This window comes from Protopterus annectens, chromosome 1.part1 (genome assembly GCF_019279795.1).
Source record: "Protopterus annectens isolate FY-2018-M chromosome 1.part1, PAN1.0, whole genome shotgun sequence".
Classification (NCBI taxonomy): domain Eukaryota; kingdom Metazoa; phylum Chordata; order Ceratodontiformes; family Protopteridae; genus Protopterus; species Protopterus annectens.
Genome location: NC_056726.1, coordinates 96,859,974 through 96,878,386, shown reverse-complemented (window position 1 = coordinate 96,878,386; position 18,413 = coordinate 96,859,974). Strand labels below are relative to the sequence as shown.

General features: G+C 40.5%; 1 protein-coding gene across 1 annotated transcript in view; it reads right to left on the bottom strand.

The window, feature by feature from the left end:
• The window catches only part of MEI4 (meiotic double-stranded break formation protein 4), a 354,669-nt gene extending 344,388 nt beyond the window's left edge, over positions 1-10,281 (bottom strand). Inside the window, exon 1 of the mRNA XM_044086812.1 lies at positions 10,087-10,281. The gene's annotated coding sequence lies outside the window, so the exon portion shown is untranslated. The remainder of the gene's footprint in view (positions 1-10,086) is intronic.
• Positions 10,282-18,413: the final 8,132 nt, after the last annotated feature.

The following is an 18,413-nucleotide window of genomic DNA, read 5'->3' as shown; positions in this document are numbered from 1 at the left end:
TCTAGGCATACCTCCTGATGCAAATGCCTGAACCCACCACCCTTGAGGCACCTTCAGCTGCATGCGACATAAGCCTCATGGACGAATTTGCAGTAAATTGAAGGGTAGTCAACTGTGAGGCAACAAGATTGAGCCTCAGCAGTAATGTTCCCTGAAAGGGATTTTGAAAGTTCCTTGATCAAGTACCTTTGCAGTGTCGTGAAGTGTGCCAAGTAGTTCAGCTACCTAAGGGCAATAATCACTGAAGCAAACACATGCTTCCCAAATATGCCCAACACCCTAGACTCTCTGTTAACTTTCTTACATTACTTTTAATACTACTCACATTAACTGACAGAATCCTGCCTTTTTTGTTTTTTTTTTTTTTACTTTTGATGCAGTATGATTAATTGCCCTTTTCCTAACCTTTATTCTTTCGAATCCTGCCTTTTTTGTTTGTTTTTTTTTTTACTTTTGATGCAGTATGATTAATTGCCCTTTTCCTAACCTTTATTCTTTCTAAAATAATTCTTTTTTATATATTCTTCTTCCAACTTTTACATTTCCACTTCAGATCCTTCCTCCTCACAAAATACATCAAACTTGTTTTCAATCACAACTTCTTCCTCCTGTAATTCTATCTGCTCAGTCTCAACCTCTAACTTTGTCACTTCCACTTCTTCCACAGTATTATTTTCCTCTACTTCATCGTTAGCTACTTCCACCATTATATCAGTAACATTCTTTCCACCCCTAGCTCTCTCTCTCTCCCTCTTTGGGGCCTTCACTATCCTTTTCATCCTGATAGTCAAACCAAAAGTGACCATTGTTTTCACATTTTCTACATTTCATATTGCAATTTCGCATCATAAGACATTTTCCTCCTCACTGGAACATCTCATTGGTTTTATATTCATTATTTACAGGAGTACTCTCTCCACAAAAATAACATAGTTTTGGCTGTCCTCCATCTTTTAATACACCTCTACAGCCCACAATAAAAACAATACTTGGAAAATATAAAACTTTTTCATTATCTGCTTTTAGGATGATGCTACCTTTCCACTTCCCATTCCACATATTATATCATCTCTTTGTCTTTCTTGCAATTTTCAATTCTTTACTCATTTCTTTTAAAAACAACGTCCTATTCAGTTACTTCATCAGACCTAAATAATATATTAACTCTTTGTCTTGTAAAAATAAAATGATTCCATAACCAATAATTTTTCATAAATTTCAAAATATTTCTGTAATAAAGACAAAGTTTCAATTGTTACAAAGAATGCCTATTTTCCTAAATGAATAAAAGATCTCACATCAGTCCCTTTGAATCCCATTCAGATAAATTATCAATGATAGTGTCTTTCTTACCTGTAATTATCATCACACATCGTGATAGTCACTAACTAACTGTCCACTTCTCTCCTCCATTTTTCACTACAGCCTCTGCACGTGTCTTTGGTCAGTTTGCCAATTGCAAATCTTCAGGTCACTTCTAATGCACTCCTTTATTTATATCCTTTTGTTGTACATATTGAGGAAAAAAGTCTCTCAACAGCATCAGAAAGCCAAATCTCCAGAGTCACTGCTCTGCAGTAATTCCAACAAGTAAAATGATCATTATCCATTCCTCATGCCTGAATTCTGATAATATGAACTACCTCCTCCTTCTGTTCCACTGTCACCTCATCGATAAACAATTCATCCACACTTGCAGCCAGATTTGATTTCCTTCAATATCTCTGATCTGTCAAAATTCATATTTTAGCAATCTCCAACATTTCCCTGACACTCCATATCAGCAGCTCTACCAGCAGCTCTATTGTACACTCTTTCTCATCAGCTTCCATGCTGGAAAGAGGGATGTGCATGCAACAAGTAGGGAAATCTTTCCCTGGCGTTCTAGTGGTTAGGATTCGGTGCTCTCACCACCGCGGCCTGGGTTTGATTCCCGGTCATGGAAGCTTCAATGCATTTTGGATTGGGTGGTTGGCATAATGGTTAAGGTGTTTACCTCACAAACACAAGGTGCATAGTTTGATTCTCAAAGGGATTAATTGACTCAACCTAAAATTGCCCACAGGAGCATTTAGCCTAGTACTAATCTATAAACTTAAAGTGCTGCAGAGGGACAAAAGTATAAATACCATCTCACGTATCCCTCGAGAAGAGGCTTTTAGCGTAGTGGGACTAGGAATTAATCTGGTCAACAAAAGATAAATACACAAGTCCAATCATTGCAAAACCTTACACACAAAAATATATGTCTGCCACAAAACCCCACCTTTTCACTGTTAAGTGTATATTCATTAAAAAAGAAAAAGCCCCTTTGGGATGTGGGAATCACTATACATTGAAAATGCTGTAAATGCAGGTTTCCACATAAATTACATTAAAGGAAAACAAACCCTGACTTTTAAGAATATGGGTAAATATGTAATAAACAAAAATACTCATTCTTTGAAAGTTCAACATTTTTTCCCAAAGTAATCAGCAGCACTCACTTTTTAACAAAGTTTACCTTCCAGATAAAAAGTGAGTTCACAGGTTCCCGCTTCAAGATTAACAGCTCCATTTAACATCCAGGTAGGCGGCTTCTCCTAACAGCTTTTAGGCAGTGTCCTTCTTTCAGCTTTCAAATGTAGACCCTTCCTCCAGCCTCAAGGAATTCCTTCAAACTGCCTTTCTGCAAGGAGCCCTTGATGTGAATTGAGGCCTCTGGTCTACAGCTCCTACCAAGATCTTCCAGGTCACAACTCTCTCTCTCTCTCTCTCTCTAGTGTTCCTGTTCCTCACACTTCCCGGACTATTTTAATTTCCATGTATCTCCACCATTAACATATCCTCTGGAAACTGCAGTCCCTTTTTTGATAAATGCTGCTGCTACAATGCCACATCGCCCTGCATGCTCAGCCACCATGGTACAATATTCCATGTAGCAAAATATATCTCATCTTGACATGTATATTTAATAACCTCTCAACTGTCCAGACTTTTGCCTCATATCTTCGGTCTGCTTCTCATAAAAATTGTGGTTTTCTGCTAATCACGGATGACTAAAGTCATCTGCAATTATACAGAGCTGAGTATATATTTTTTTTGGTTATAGAGTTTAATTGTTGCTTAGATCTGTGTTGAAACTGTTGTCTCACTGTTCTGAGAGACTGATCGGCAAATATACAGAGTTGAGGTAGATCTGTGTTGAAACTGTTGTCTCACTGTTCTGAGTGACTGATCGGCAAATATACAGAGCTGAGAATATTTTTTTGGTTTTAAAGTTTGTACTGTTTTTGCTTAGATCTCTGTTAAAACTGTTTTGTCCCACCCACCCTCCCTATTTTGGTTTGTAGCTTAAATTTGGTGGCTTTTACAGTTGCCCACCCCCCTGTAGATTTGATCTGGGACACTCCCCCGTCCCATCTCTTTACCACATTCTACCTAATAAACTCTTTCTGCGCTTGCTTTTAGTCCTTTTTAATTTAATTGCATTTTTTAAACTGTGTTTGGTCTAATATTGCTGCATACGCAAGTGTGCTAGCTTGCACTGCATGTGAATTGTTTTTTACTACTGTTTTTGCTACTTTTCTGTAAAAAAAAAAAAAAACTGTAAGCCTGTTTCCTACCTTTCCTGTAACTAGTGTTCCAGATACATATTTGCTGTATCCAGGACTGTATGTAAGCTTCTGAGTCCCCCAAGCCTTTCTGTGTTGGAGGGAAGCCTTCTAGCTTATCAGTGGGAGTGGTAAGCACTAGGTAACCTGTCTACCACATAAGTAGTGGTTCTGGCCCAGAATTTGTAGTCATTGGCCGTTTGGGCAATCTCTTCCATCTCTCTCAGCTTTCTGATTTGAAAGCCTGCATTTGCACTTGTTTCTGTCCTGTAACTAATCTAGTGCAGATACAGATTCTTAGTTTTAGCACTTAAATTTGCTTGTTCATGCTCAGCACTTGTTCAGAACTTGTAAGCACTAAATAAGCTACTAATTACTACAGCACTCTATCTTCCTCATTACCTAGAGGAAAACAGTTTTTGTACTTACTTTTCTCACTTGCTTAGAGAAAAACAGCTCTTGTACTCACTTTCCTCACTTATCTAGAGGAAAAATCCTGCAACTCTCTTTTTGCGCGGTCTTGCGCACAGAGCAGTGTCAGGCAGCGCCAGTTAGTTGGGGTATACTATTCCCGGCCCCACAAAGTCTGCGCTGTAAATTTTCCCTTAGAACTAGGCAAGCCTCAACTCAAGTGCTTCAGATCAGCTGCTCTTATTGCAGCACTTGCAAAACAGAAATCAGCACTTGTCCTAATCTCCTAGACAGCACTATTATTCTCCAAATTTCCTAGACAGCACTATTATAATACAGCATAAGACCCTCGATTGTCCACAGGACTTAAGTTCAATTCACTCTTCAAAGCATGTCCAGAGGTCAGCTTCAGGTGTACTCTCCAGTTCATTTGGTGGAATTGGGCATCCTGAGGCAATGTCACAACTGCCTCATGTATACAGACAACCCTCTCCTCTTACCTCTAGACACAAACACTTGTGAGAGATGCAAATACACAACCAGACTGGAGGCTAAGCGCTCTCAACCCATGATTGTAACAGACAGTCAAGAGGATAAGGGACACACTTGCATCACACCACCTGTCACACATGAATCTACAAAACAAGCACCGGCAAAACATATGCAAAAATACACAAAAACATATTCGGAGGCACTAGGTACCAATCTGAAAAAGAAACAGTACCCTCCAAATCAGACAAGCAAGCAACCTGCACCCCCCAAACACAAGCCAGAAAACACATATTTCGCCTCAGCAGTGTGCCTCACAACAGCCCTTAAGGCAAAACACCATACCTAACACGCTAGTAATAGGAGACTCTATAGTAAGGCACACAGATGTTCCACTAACCAGGCTGAACAAGGAGAAGGTTACTGTCAGCTGCCTGTCGGGTGCTCGGATCCGCCACATAAAACAAGCACTTGGGTCACTCCAGAACAAGTACAAGTGTGACGATGTCATTGTACATGTTGGTGTGAATGATCCAAGACGTACCTCCCTGGACTACACGAAAAGAGACATTGAGGAGCTCTCTAATCATGTAGCCCAAGCTGGTATGACCCTGACCTTGAGTAGTATACTACCTTCACCTAGAATGATACCACAATACAAAGACAAAATGATCAATTTCAACAATTGGCTAAGCTTCTGGTGTCATTCTAAGGGGATCCAGTGTCTGTCTGCCTGGGATGACATGATAGACAAGCCTCGCTGTTTTGCCACAGATGGGTTGCACCTGTCACACCTAAGTTTTCGAATACTGGCCAAGGCTCTTGCCGTTCCCATAGTGCCTTTTTTAGGCAAGGCTCAAAGGACAAACCAACCACTGTAACCAGCACAGGTAACCAAAAACTAAGGGTAATGCTACTCAACGCCAGAAGTCTCAACCTCAAAATGCACACACTCGAGGCTCTCCTCAGCCTGGAGAAAATCAATGTTTGTGCAGTGACGGAAACCTGGTTCAAGGCTCAAGAGAGCACCCCAGCACTGCCAGGTTACAATTCATGTCATACCTTCCGGACTCAGTTACCGGATCGCAGTACAAAGGGTGGAGGTGTATCCATATTCATCAAGGATACCCATATCTCCAGGTTAGTAGCGCAGCATGATGCCCCAGAGATCATCCATGCGCAACTATCAGTAGGCAAAACCACATTTCAAGTTGTAGCCGGTTATAGATCGCCCACCAAGTCCCAAGATGCTCACTCGGCATTCCTTGAGACATTGGAAAATATAAAGGTCCTACCCATCACCATAATCTTGGGTGATTTCAACTACCCTGGTATAGACTGGGCGAACTACCAATGTTCCAACTCCTATGCTCAGCGATTCATAGAATTTATAAATTCAAATGCCCTTGAACAACTAGTATGTTCCCCCACTAGAGGGGACAACATATTGTATTTAATCATCACAAATATGGGCGCCCACTGTACCACATCCGTTATCACACCCTCCTTGGTCAGATACGACCACAAACTGATAACCCTGGACATCCTCACCCCTCAAACCTTTCCAAAGCAAACTTCAAACTACTTGCATCCGAAGTGGAAAGCTTCACTATTCCCTTGCAGAAGGATAATGATATCCAGGATGCGGAATCCTACACCAAAGCACTCTATATGCATCTTCAGGATTGCATGGACCGTGCTATCCCAAATAAAACCAAGACACCTTCCTCAAGCAAGAAGAAACCAGTCTGGTGGACCCCAGCCATAAGCAAACTTTACAATAAAAGGAGGAGACTTATACAAAAAAAGGCCAAATCTCAAGTAGAAAAATCATCCCTGATCAGCATTAGTAAGAAATTGAGGGCCCTCATCAAGTCAACTAAAGCTAATTTTGAAAAGAAAGTTGCCAAGGATAACCATAAGGCCTTCTATGGCTACGTCAAAAACCTAAATGGCAACGCTCAGGTCTGTTCCGAGATAGTACAAAATGGAACAAAATACACTGACCCTTCTGACATTGCCAACATCTTGGCTGACAGGTTCAGTGCAAACCCCCCCCCCACCACCACCACCTACAGGGCCTATTACCATTCCAGGGGATTGTGCAAGTCCAATTATTACTGATACGTTGGTTAACAAAGCTCTATCTAAAGCTAAAAACACTGCCTCCATGGGACCAGATGGTGTCCCAGGCTGCGTCATACGCGAGCTCCAAAAGGAATTAACCCCGCATCTTAATACCCTGTTCAGTCTCAGCCTCTCCACAGGATATGTGCCCAGAGAATGGCGCACGGCAACGGTGGTCCCGCTACACAAGGGTGGGGCCACAACTGACCCTGGGAACTACCGACCAATAAGCCTGACCAGTCTGATATGTAAGGCTATGGAGCGAATCATTATGGAACTCATAAATGGAGAGATTGGGAACCTCCAGTCGCTGGACCCCACACAGTTCGGCTTCGTCAAGGGCAGATCATGCCTCCTGAACCTGGTGGATTTCTTTGAGACAGTTACTCAGGCTATAGATAAGGGAAAGGAGGTACACACGGCTTACCTTGACCTTGCTAAAGCATTTGACACCATTCCCCATTCGGGTATTATTGATAAGCTCACCAGCCTGGGCATAAACCCTTACGTCACAAGATATCGCAAACTGGCTCTCAGACAGATCCCATAAAGTAAGAGTAGCGGGATCTATGTCCGAATCCAGACCAGTAACGAGTGGTGTGCCTCAGGGCTCTGTCGTGGGGCCCCTCCTGTTTGGCATATACTTCTCAGAAGTACAGGCAAGCACGGAAGGACTGTGGCTAACTAAGTTTGCGAACGACTGCAAACTGGGTGCTATAATAGAGTCTCTAGCCGACATGGAGATCATCCAGAAGGGCCTAAATGAGACTGATGCATGGTGTCAAAGCCGTAGTCTCAAGCTAAACGCAAAAAAATGTTTAGTAATCCCCTTTGGAAAAAACAGAGTACCCGCAAACTACAACATAGGAGTTAATCCCCTGAAATCTGAAGAAGAAATAAGGGATCTAGGGACCCAAGTAGATAGCCAGCTTTCCTTTGATAACCATGTTGCCAAAGTGGTTAGAAAATCCTTCTATGTGACCCATCTGATCATGAAAGGGTTCGCATCAAGATCTAAGGATGTAATGGTGCCCCTCTACTCATCCCTCATCAGACCCATTATTAAGTACAATGCACCAATTGGATGTACCTGGCTAGACATCTCCAGCAGCTGGAGAGACCACAGAGGTACCTAACCAAGAGAATTACTGGCCTCAAACAGTTGCCCTATGCAGCACGATTGAAAAAGCTAAGACTGTTCTCTGTTGCATACCGCTTTCTCAGAGACAATCTCTGTCTAACGTACAGAGCCATGTCCAACCCAGAATTGTTGAACATGCTCCATCTTAGCAAAACCAAATCTACTCGAGCTACACGCTCTAGGGATATAAACTTCAACACAACAATGAATAGAACATGCTGGAGGGATAGATTCCCTTCACAGAGACTTCCCTTACTATGGAACAGGGTCCCGATCTACATAAGACAGAGCCCCTCACTATCACTCTTCAAGAGGAACCTTGATGAATGGATGGGTAACAGAAAGTTCACACCGGGGATCACACAAACAGCACTACTAGATAGGAGCCAAGGGTACTAGCTGCTAGTACAAGGGTCTAGGGAACTACTAAAGGGGCGATGAATACCGCACAACGTGGCTGGGCTAATATATGCCTTCAGGCAGACAGCTCAGTACTAACCTATGAACCTATTAAATAGTAACATACATTTGAGTTTCAGACTTCCTATCCTTCAGAAAAATCCATGTGAACACAAATACTATTCAAGCAACTTTCTAAGTTTATAAAACAAATATTTAAAATCTGTCTCAATTTTTGGGGCTTTGTGCCCTCATTACTTTAGGCTTTGTTCATATTTCTTAAGAGGTTGAGAGCTATTTATTTATATTTAGCATGGATATTTTTAGTACAACCAACCAAGCAGCACCAGTATTTGGGAGTTGGGAAAATATGGATAGTATTAAAATAAAAGCTAGCTTTTATAACATTTAAGTACAATACAACATGGATAATATTAGTATAGTCATTCAAATCATCACTAGCATTTGGGATGTGGGAAAACAGCAAGCAGTTAGAATTATTTTCAGTGAACAATCAAAATGCCACAACTTCTTCCAAATGGGCCAAAAATTGCTAATTCTTATGTTAATATTTTACTTATTATAACTCAAAACAGACATTCTTATTTTTGAGGTAAAGCACCTACCATACCTCTCAGTGCAAGAAATCTAGACAAAGCCAAAAATAATTGGAGGACAAAAGTCTAAAAATAGGGATAGATTTTAAATATTGCTCCTATAAACTTAGAAAGTTACTAAAATAACATGTTTTGAAATATTAGGTATTTTCTGAAGTATATGAAGTCTGAAACACAAATGTCTGTCACTACTTAGTATTATTTAGTGACTTCAATCCTTACTAATTTGCAAAAAAACCCACAAATTTTATGAAGAACAAACCAAAAACATGAAGCAAAAATCTAGACAGCTGAGAGGTATGGCACCTACCTTCAGGTTTGCTATATCCCCTTCTGCGATTTTCTGAATCCCCCCACCTGCCCCAACCCACAAGATTTCTGAAACTGTTTAGTACACAAGAAACCCAATTTTGACCATCACACTCATAACACCGTAACTTAAAGACGACCCTCATTTCCACAACCCTTTTTCAAAAACAAAACTAAATGACGTAGTGTAGAAAATCTGTGCGGTTAGCGGTATAAGAATTAAAATGTATACTGTCCCTTTCAAAATTCGCTGACTCTTTTCCTTTTCATAATATGCTTAACGTTTTGCGTAATTTTTCACTGCGTCTTTCAAAATTGTGTTTCTGAGTAAATCCCTCGCTACTACTGAATGCAGAAAGCGTAAATTCCTTAACGATATTCACTTTTATTCTAATTGTTTCTATATATTATATTCAGTCTGATATAGCCACCAGGCAGTGTAATCCTTGGCCATAAATGATTGTTACTGTTGAAGTGACACCCTAACCCCATGTGCAAAAATGAAAGAAATTGGCTGTGGATGGATTCCCCATTTTGAGAACCTTTGTAATTTTCAATATTTCCAGATCAAAAAGTACAACCCAAAACAAAAATCCACCCTGTAACTTAACACATCCGCAACAGTCTTCTGTTTTGTTTCCTATTCAGTCGATAAGTTATTTTCCAGTGCACGTGCTGTACATTTCATTATGGTGTTTCTAAGTAGGTATGAGTAGCAGCTTTTAAACTCCTGATACGGGGTGCAGGTTTAGCGGCTCAGCGTTTACAGGTATGCTAACGTTAAATAGATCAAAATGTGACCTCGTCAACTGAAAGAAGTACTTGTGCTTGTAAACGTTAATCTTGTTTTGAATTTAGCTTCTTTTTAACATTTTTTGGAAGTACTCTCAGTATCCACGCACTTTTAGGCCATATGCTGATAAAAACAAACGTCACATACACTGACTTTTCGCAAGTTCCAGTGGTTAGGATGATGACATTAATTTTTATTAATACATACCTTTAGAAGACTCTGTTTTCAAGGAGAGATTAATCGGTTTTTCGTTACACAATTCATGGTGTATACACCATGACGAAGAAACTGTGAAAATACTAGAGAAGCCGTAGCCGTTCCCTTTCAACTTTATAAACCGCTCGCTCCTCGTGAGTAAAAGGGCCTCGAAGACTCCAGTGGACAGCCTTAACGCTTCTGCATTGTTTTCACATGTGTGACTTGCATCTAAGGGAATATTTTGTTTATTGTAGCGTGACTTGCACTCATAATATTTGCATTTTTGTAGCAGGTGATGAAGTGGGCAAAACGTTTGTAGGTGTGGGCCACGTTTTACTTAGTATTATTACCAGGGCCAGTGTTAGAATTTTGGGGGACCCAACAAATGTCAAGTTAGTTCGAGGGCCCCAACAAATGTCAAGTTAGTTTGGGGGCCCCTAGGCATTTCCAGTATAAGTATTATCATGTCAATTCCACACCTCCTAAGAAATGTTTTAGTTTGTACTACAAATCTTTAGGAGTAGTATGCACAGACAAACCATATCTACAAGCTGTTACATTACAGCAAGCTGATATACCACACTTTTGGGACACTTACAGTTACTGGCATATAGTTTCAACAAAGATACATTACAGCAACTATATGTGCAAGTCTGGACTTAAATGAAGTGATGACTAGGCCCCCCCACACACACACACACACTTTGGGCTCCCCATACCATGCGCATTACGTTTTTCTTCCTTTTCTTATAATTTGCCTTACTCTCAGCTTTTTCAAGAAGCCATAACTTTTTATATGCTCTGAAGTGCATTTTAAAGTTTTTTTCTTTTTACACAAATATTTCATCCTATAATGGCTTGAACACAAATTATTATTAAGGAAAGAAATTCACAGTTGCTGTTCAGCTTTAGTTTTCTTTGCATCCTTTCAGCACACCTTTCCTGACCAAGACAGCACAGTAATAACCATTTAGGAAATTACCCAATTGAGCTGGTGCCCCCAAAGCCATAAGGGTTATATATGTGCCTTGGTATGCATTTTAGATGATTTTCTCAGCATTTTACAACAATGGTGGCCTAAACAAAAATCATGAAAAAGAAAAGAATTTCAGTCTTATTTTTTTCTTTCAAGACATAAGTTGGGCCCGAGGCTTAATGTTCAAAGCTGACCAAATAGTAACTCCCAATAAACTAATAAGCCAGTTGTGGGAATACATAGGTCTTATCTGGGAATACTGCCTCCTTCCCTAACCACCCACAAAAGACAGTCACTGCCTATACATCCCTCTGGTGTTAGACTAGGATGAAAGTAGATGTTTAAATTGCCTTAGCCATATATTTCAAGTGACTGCTGATATATGTATACATAGCATGCTTCTTCACTCCTAACCCTCAAAGTCAGTGCCATGTATATGTGCCTGATGTGTGATTGTGAGAATGATTTCTGTAATATATTCTAACTTGTTGCTCTTAGACAGTACACCACCCCTACACAAGCTATAGTAACCTTCTTGTTACAACTCTGAGGTCTGTTAGAAAAGTAAATAAACAATTACCACACTGTTTTCAGCTCAATCACAAGCTATAATGACTTCATGAGCACACCTGTAAGGTTTGACTGTGATGAAAATTAAAGTTGTAATAACCACACAATCCCCAGACCCCCATAACCTACAGAAGCTTTCTGTACACATATTTGAGCAGAGGTGGTTTTAGAATGGGTGTGGTTGAAACCAAAGGTTATTATCAGCTTTATCCTAAAAGGGTAATATCTCCGTATTGTTCAGGTTAAACAGCTCAATCATTGAAACATTTTTGTCCTCATTTTTCTTTAACCAGTAATAGGTTTTTGTGGGGGTCCCCACAAAGTCAATGATGATTAAGGGAACTCCCAGTATCCATTTATACAGTCTGATGATTGGGGACCACCAGACTCCAAGATGATCTAAGTGTCTGAATGTTCTGTGATATATCTTATGTATTACTTTTGAAATATAATTACTTAAGTACATTTTTTACTGATACCCAGAAAAATAATGTCTGTGTCCTGGCATTACTGGGTGCATGCTGCAACAAAGCTAGTCCTCGCTCTCACCACGGTTCCACAGCAAACACACCCCTCAGGCAATCCCGATCAGGTTAGGAAAATCTCAAAATATAAAAAGGCAAGACGCCAATAAACGAAACTATCTTCTATCTTTATTAAGCTTTGCAGCTCAGTTCAGCTTTTCGTCGGCACCCTGCACCAACTTCTTCAGACTTTAAACATTGCGCACTTGTGCGCTTTCACATTTAAAACGTTAGAATTCAAAATAATAGTCAAACATGCCCCCCAGTTGCTACCTTAAAGAGCACTTCACCCACTACTAGGAACACCTAATGATGGGTAAATAACATTCAACATTTAAAAATCCTAACTTGGACTAAGACATAACCGGGAAATGTGCATTTGTAAACTATGAAATGAGTATAAGTATACATGTCTAAAAGCACATACCGGTTGTCAAACACACGCTCAATAATAAATGAATAATATACATTATTTAAAACATCATTAATATTCTAATCAACATACCGTCCCTCCAACCAAGGGTTAGAGAAATCTTAAAAGACTGCTAAAATGAAAATCAAATTAGAAATTGGATAAATTGAAAGTAGGTACAAGAGCCCTAAACAATAACCCAGCCAAAGGTTAGAAACATCTACAGGACGGCTGAAGTGAAGATAAAATTAAAATTAGGTACAAAAATCCTAAACAATAAGCCAGCCAAAACCACCAAATCGTGGCCCCCACATAAACCCTACCTTTCCAAACTTCTCAACTTGAGGACACGGCTAATGGATAACATGCTATTAAGACCAGGATAATGGTAAGCTTCCAGTCTTAACTGCCACATTAATTCCTTAAATGCCAGTTTCAGGGATTCAGGTCCTCCCCAATTTTCATGGTTTAAATGATCAATCGCCATGAAGGTGAACTCATGACCAGGATTATCATTACCATGTTTTGCCAGTGCATTGTCCAGTTTAACTTTCTTCATTGCGTACAAGTGTTCATACATGCGTTCATTCAGTCTCCTGTCTGTCTTGCCTATTTAAAATACTGGATAAGACGAACAAGTAGCAAGATAAACCACATGAGTACTAGCACAATTGTATCTCCCTTTGATAAGGTACTTAATGCCCCTAATCCTAAAAAATGTGCCTGATTTCATAAATCTACAATATTTGCACATATTACACTTGTACATACCAGATCTTGAAGAAATGTTCCTAACATCCATCTCTAACATGTTTTTAATATTAGGGTCCCTCCTGAATGTGACTTTAGGATCCGGACCTAAATTCGAGGGCCCTGTTAATTCAGCTGGCAACAAACACCAGTTTTTCTTAACAATGGACACTATGTCTCTGGCGTCCAGACAAAAGGAGGTGATGAAACTTGTCAAAAGATTTTTAACACTCTTAACATATACTGGAAGAATCACGCAGATTAAGTAAGCAAAAAAAGGTTTATTTTACATGCATGGAGACATGCTACAACGTACATGGTATGTCAGCAGTCTAATTTCTGTACACTTTACATGGGTTTTTATACCCTCTTCTACATGTACACAGCAGCTGGTTACTAGACAAGGAATTTCAGTCCAGGCTATAAATTCACTCACTGGAGCCTTAGATGGTCAAAAGTCAGACACAAGATAAGTTGGTGCCTACATCAAGGTAACATCTATACATTCCTCCTTGGTCAGAGGTCAGTCCCAAGATAGGCCTGTGCCTGGACCAAGGTAACATCTGTGCATTCCTTTCTGGTCAGCAAATTCCTTACAAGAAAAACAACTCATTTTAGCTTATTTCTTTGCACGCAATGCAGTTTCACATTTTAACCCTTCCTATACAGGATACAAAGATGTTGAACACAAAGATTCTTACTACATTTCCCCCCTAACAACACTTTGTATCACCAGTAATACATTTTATTCATACAGTCTTTCGCATGATTCATTTTCTGTATATTCAGAATAATAAGCTTTAGTTGCATTGGCAGACAATACACTTGATATTATCATTCGGATGCAAGGAATGCAACAACAACCCAACAGTAGGAATATAATGGCACCAACACATACAGCAATTAAGACATTCATGAGTACTGTTCCCCAATTCCCAAACCAATTTTGGAAAAAGTCAGTCAATGGATTCTGTCCTGGTTTTGTAAGTTCAGAAACTTGTTGTAAGATCTCCAAATGACTGTCTATATCATGCTCATTGTCTGGAATAAAAGAACAACACTCCTCCTGGATAAGAGCGCAAGTACCTCCTTTCGCCGCTAGGGTGAAATCGAGCGCCATACGATTCTGCAACACTACAGTCCTCATTGCAGTTAACTCATCCGTCACCAATTCTAGCGCAGAAAAAGTTGCATTGCTCAGAGTTTCTAACAGTTTTGACAGTTTTCTGAGCTCCCAAATAGATTTTACTGTCCCATAAGCTGGAAGAATACCAGCCCAAGAAATAATATAATCGCCCAAGTCCATGTGTAACAGCCCCTTGCTGCTTCTATGGGCCAAATCGTGGTGATAGATCCAGGATGCATCAACATTATCTGGAATAAAAGAACAACACTCCTCCTGGATAAGAGCGCAAGTACCTCATTTCGCCGCTAGGGTGAAATCGAGTGCCATACGATTCTGCAACACTACAGTCCTCATTGCAGTTAACTCATCCGTCACCAATTCTAGCGCAGAAAAAGTTGCATTGCTCAGAGTTTCTAACAGTTTTGACAGTTTTCTGAGCTCCCAAATAGATTTTACTGTCCCATAAGCTGGAAGAATACCAGCCCAAGAAATAATATCATCGCCCAAGTCCATGTGTGACAGCCCCTTGCTGCTACTATGGGCCAAATCGTGGTGATAGATCCAGGATGCATCAACATTACCTACAGGATTAACAGGTTTTTTAACAGCACGTACATTTCGTATTTTACCTTGGGAAAGAGAAAATGTATGTCTTATAGCTGGTGCTAAATAACCCAAAAAACAACTGCCTGACCAATTCCTTGGTAACCATTTGTATGCTTTCCTACCACAGATAAAATAACAATCATTTACTTTAAGTGTAATATTGACTGGAACAGAATGATTTCCTTTATCTTGCAGCCCTTTGAACAACAGATCATACACAGATAACATTTTTTCAAAGAAACTTGTGTCATTAATAAGCCCTGTACTATTAATAAGCACTTTTATGGGCTTGAAACTCGTTGCACAGTGTCCATCTATTGTACAGTTATGAATTATGTTTACATTACACTGACTCCATCCAACCTTAATCTTGCCCCCTCTTTGGAAGCATACAGTTCCATTCTGGCGACCCATGAGGGGTAATGCTATTTTGTCCTTTAAGGCTACTTCTGAAGTTTCAAATAGTAAATTAGTCCATGTATCATTTGGCCCCAAAGGGACTGTACCTAACATTAGACCAGCATGTACAGTAGGAATAACCGTACATATCCAACAATTTGAAACATTAAAAGATAGAGCATATGCATACTTAATAGCTTGGTACGTATTAAAGGGTGGATGCCAAGCTGTATTTTCGTCTCTCTTCACTTGGCTAGTTTCGTTTGAAAATAAAAATGGCCAAAACAGAAAAACAACACTCACACTTACTAGTAACAAAATGATTTTGCAATGCCTTTGTGGGAAGGGCTGCTCCCTTACGGTATTTTTTTGCATTGCTACAACAGTCAGATATTTATATAAAACAAGATTATTACTAATCAGTGTTCCTCAGGGGAACCCAAATCTTTGTGCAGTTCAAACTGTTTCACTACTTTGCAATGCGTCAGGTGGATCCATGAACTTCTTTCCTTGATTCGAACTGCTGTAGGTATTGAAATCAAAACCTGGTATGGACCTTCCCACTTCGGTGAGGCCCACGTTTTCCTCTTGACAATTTTAATCCACACCCACTCCCCCGCTTTCACTTCCAGGATCCTGTTGTTCTTTTGATCTGAAAAATAATCATTCGTTAGAGAAGTGTTAGTTTTTGTCAGCATTTTCCTCATGTAATCTGCTATCTCTTCACCCCCCTCACGTTCCGCAGGCAAAAGACCTTGCCACTGCGGGACGTAATAAGGTCTCCCGTATAGTAGTTCAAATGGTGTGACCCCTTTTGAAGTGGGAGTGGTACGCATGGACAGGAGTGCCAGAGGTAAGCAGTTTATCCAAGACTGATGTGTCTCGGCCATGAGTTTACGTAACTTGCCTTTGAGAATGCCATTATGGCGTTCAACCAACCCTGCTGACTGTGGGTGGTAGGCACAATGGTGTTTTAACCCGATCTGGAAAATGGCAGCCAGCTTTTGAATAACTTGGTTTACAAAATGTGTACCATTATCAGAATAGGTGCGTGTAGGTAGCCCAAAATGAGGGATAATATTATTTGTAAGGGCCTTGGCTACCGACAGGGCATCTGGGTGTGCTACCGGAAAAGCTTCAACCCATTTTGTAAAGGCGTCAATAATGACCAACACAAATCGCTTCAGTTGAACAGGAGTTAGTTCAATAAAATCCATACAGATTGTGTGAAATGGATACGGAGGCAGCGGGAAAGCTGCTGGGGCGATCCGCACCCCACCACCATGGTATCGTGCACAAAGCAGGCACGATAAACAGAATCGTTTGGCGTACGCTATAAAGCCCTTGGTCCAGAAAATTCGCTGGATCATTTGAACCATGGCAGCAGGGCCCAGATGAGATGGGCCATGCGTCACTAATGAGGCATACCTAAAAAGGTTTGTTGGCAAAACATACTTGTCATTTGGACCTACAAAAACTCCCTGCTTTTGAATAGCCCCATATTTAACCCATCGCTGTTTTTCCTGAACTGTACTAAGTTCCTGCATTACCTGTAAAGTATGTAGATCAAATTTATCTGTAGGGTGAAGTTCCTTTTGTGTGGTCTCGAGTGCAAAAGTAGAGGTTAAGGCTACACTTTTTGCAGTTTTGTCAGCTAGTGCATTTCCAAGTGATACTGGATCCTTGGCATTTGTGTGTGCTGCGCACTTACAGATGGCCAATCCCCGTGGCAGTTGGACAGCTTGTAAGAGGCTAAGGATTAAATCCTTGTGGGTTATTTCCTTTCCTGAGGCCGTAACCATTCCCCTATTTTTCCATTGCTGTGCAAAGACATGGACCGTAGAAAAAGCATACTGACTATCTGTGTAGATAGTAACTGCCTTATCCTTGGAGATGGTACATGCTCTGGACAAAGTAATCAATTCGGCCGCTTGTGCGTACAGGTTCCTGGGGAGAGGTTTTGCCTCTAATACCTTAGTCTCAGTTGTGACTGCATAACCCACTTGTGTGATACCTGCCTCATTTTTACGTGCTGACCCATCTACAAACAGGGTCCAATCTGAATTTGCCAAAGGTTGGTCCTTAAGGTCTGGTCTTGGTAAGACATTAGAGTGTATTAAGTCTAAACACACGTGAGGGGCACCGTCATCAGCTGTAGGTAACAGCGTGGCTGGATTAAGAGTGGTGCATCGCTCAATGGTCATGTGTGGTTGTGATAGTAACGTTGTCATGCAGGACAAATGTCTGCTAGGAGAGAGAAAGGTAACTTTATCCTGTAGAAGTATTACCGTGACAGAGTGTGGTACTCGTAAGGTAAGGTCATGAAACAAAACTAGGGTTGTAGATGCCTGCACGGCCAGTGCAGCTGCGACTACTGCTTGTACACAGTGTGGCAACGATCGTGCCACTGTGTCCAGTTTACTGGAATAAAAAGCTAATGGTCTCAACTTATCCCCATAAGTTTGCAATAGAACCGATGTCATAAAGCCCTGCTTACAATCTACTGTCTGAACAAAAGGTTTTGTATAGTCAGGGAAGCTAAGTGTTGCAGATCCTGCTATCAATTGTTTTACCCTAGTAAATGCCTGTATTGCCTTATCCGTGCATTTCAGCGCATCATGCACTGCCATAGGAAGTGCGAAAATAAGTTCCGAAAGTGAACTTACTTCCTCTGCATAGTTGGGAATCCAACTACGACAAAAGTTTGTTATTCCTAAAATTTACATCATTTCTTTTTTAGTACTAGGCATCGGTGCCTGTAAAATGGCTTCTTTTCTACAGTTATCTAGTTATCTACCAGCATTTGAAATGGCATAGCCTAGATACCATACTTCAGGTCTACAAAATTGTAATTTAGATTTATTTACGTTATGTCCCTCTTTCGCCAAAAAATGCAACAACCGAATAGTTTCGGACTCACAGACAGCCTCCGTGGGTGCAGCCAGTAAGATGTCGTCCATGTACAATAGTAGA